The following is a 2,784-nucleotide window of genomic DNA, read 5'->3' as shown; positions in this document are numbered from 1 at the left end:
AACAGTGTGGAGAGTGCAAACCCTAGCGAACAAGCGTTGAGGCTCCAGCTTATATATATACTGTAGTACGGACTGAGCTCCGGTGCCTTAACTGCACCTACTTTTGGCTGTATGACAGGTGGGTCAGCCACATTTTGGGCCCACCTGTCATAAACCCAAAGGCAGGTGCACTAAGTCAATGAGGCTGCGTCCATATAGTACTCGTGTATACGACTAATATATAGTGGAGTGGTTTTCTTATTCTCTCCATAACAAATGTTTTAAATTGTATAAGTACGAAACGAAACTCTTTGTTTAATGTACCAATGAAGAAAACTACTACTCCCTCTGTTCCTAAATATTTGTCTTTCTAGAGATTTCAACAAATGACTACATATGAAGCAAAATGAGTGAATCTACACTATAAAATATGTCTATATACATCTGTATGTGGTAGTCCATTTCAAACTCTTGAAAGACAAATATTTAGGAACGGAGGGAGTACTTCCGATGAACTAACGATCCACGCGTCCTGGTCGCACTTCCTGTCCTTCATGTGCGGTACACTACCCTCCCTTAAGTGAACAACTACACATGCGCCAAATTATCGGAAACGTGTGAGAGTGTGTACAAATAAAGAATTTTAATTTCAATTATTGGAAAGGTTTGAGAATATGTACAGTTTGCCCTCTCTAATAATTATGGTTTGTTGTGTTCGCCCTAAACTTGGTCAAACATTACAAAGTTTGACTTCAGTCAAATCTAATATGCGGAATAACTAAAAATGGAGGGCTACTACGTCCATCCGGGTTTTTAGTCTGCACCATTTTTTTAATCAAAGTTAATAGCTGGACAAATAAAATTACAGGGGAGCTGGAGACAAAGTTGTGATAAGGTTTAGAATCAATACAAAACTTATGCTCTTAGTACCAACGTTGATCCTTCTTCGAGGAAACATTTGGTTCATAGCCAATTGTGTGATAAAATTGCACCAGCATGAAAGACGACTACGTCTCCAACGCAACCAAGGTGAACTGATGAAGGATATCATCTTTGTGGGTAACAAGCAAAGAGCACTGATGGAAGACAGCTTGTTTTTCATTGAAAATAGATCAGCTTCACCAGCCGACGCAACCATGAGGCGCAACCATGAGCATCGATACGTCATCGTGGCGATGCATCATCCATTTGGCATCAAGTTTGGGTGAGGCACCTATGAAGTTCGACAAATCCTCATTGTGGGTTGTTTCTTCTCAGTAATCCAGCTCGAGGAAGGAAGAACCACATGGCAGAGGACAGTGAGGCAGAACAACAATGGCCATCCAATTTTGTGCAGTTCCACTAAAATTGAGGAAGACCTGCCCGGGTATGGAGATACGCATCGCTGTTTCCAAAAATATAAAGGAGGGATATAGAGTTGTTACTTTGTTTTACAAGATTAACAACGACATCTCAATTGTCAATAAGAATTAATGAAAAGTACACCAACAAACAGAAGCATCATGATTATCTTGATGGGAACTAAACCAGGATACCCGAGAAAAGAAGCATTTCTTCATTTAACCAGTGATGGTATTAGATTAGCAGCAGTAATATGAGCATATGGACAATGACCGCACAACCACCATGTACTTTTTGTCGAAACAACATGTATACCTCACCGAGGCATAAATCAGGACAACTTTTCGAGTGGCATTTCCTCTATAATAGTAGGTGATGTTGGACCAACCAACGAACCCTAGCTACTATACATGGGGAGCTGGGGAGTAGTCGCATAGAAGAAAACCCGCATGCAGCGACCTGGGGAGCTGGACCAGTCCAAGAATTTACCTCAGGTGGGTGAACTGTCGCTTAGGCGGGCGGGCGGGATCTTCCCACACGACGGCAGTGAACAAGGGCACGGAGGACCTTCGTTTGTGCTAGCGCCGGCTCCGAGAGGACAATGCCCATCGGCTTCATCGCCGACGACGACAACGCCAACGCTGCACGTCCTCACTTCCCGCAGCGGACGGGATTCAGCCGAATCTGTGACCACCGGTGAGGAGAGAGATAGAGTAGACACCGTCATCTTGTTTTGATATGGAGAGGGTGAGAGAGCGAGACGCGAGAAACCCTATCAAACAAGAGGCTATAATGGAGTAAAAAAATCTCTCCATAGCAGTGGTTTTAAATAGAATACGCATGTTCTCGGAAAAAGAAACAAAAATTGGCGGACAATTTTTTAACGTACCAAGAAAGAAAACTCGATCAAAAACACGCCCCCGCTTCTAGGTCGCGAGAGTCATTGCGCACAAACACATAGACATGGACATGCATATCCGTGTTTATGTAAAATTCCATTTCCATCTCCATCTTCAATCATATTTGTCCAACTGGCACATTATTTACGTTGTTAATTATATACGCGGCAATATTAACGTACATCATCTCTTGTTTGCGGGCGTCTGGACCGCTGCCACTGCCACTCCTGACCAACCCGAACCCTCTTCATCACCCACGCGTGCTTCTCGCCCGAAACGGTCAGTGCCGCATTCATGCCCGGCCAGAGCGGACGCGACCTCACATTGACACCGGCATTGAACCGGCGCACCGGCTGAGAGAGCGTCGCCTGTGCCGCTTCCTAGTGCATGCGACTGCTCCGCGTTCAAAGGTCGCAATTGCCGGCCACAACATGCATGTAAAAAGTTCTTTGGAGTCCGTGCTACAGCTAGTTGTCCTCCCCCAACTCGTCAATCTGTTCCAGTTGTGCTAGTACTCCATGGCACGATCCATTGACAAGTAGGCGGGGAAGTTATCATATACTCT

The sequence above is a fragment of the Triticum dicoccoides genome, chromosome 7B (assembly GCF_002162155.2).
Source record: "Triticum dicoccoides isolate Atlit2015 ecotype Zavitan chromosome 7B, WEW_v2.0, whole genome shotgun sequence".
Taxonomy (NCBI): domain Eukaryota; kingdom Viridiplantae; phylum Streptophyta; class Magnoliopsida; order Poales; family Poaceae; genus Triticum; species Triticum dicoccoides.
The sequence above is the reverse complement of the archived record's forward strand: the minus strand, read 5'-3'. Positions refer to the sequence as shown.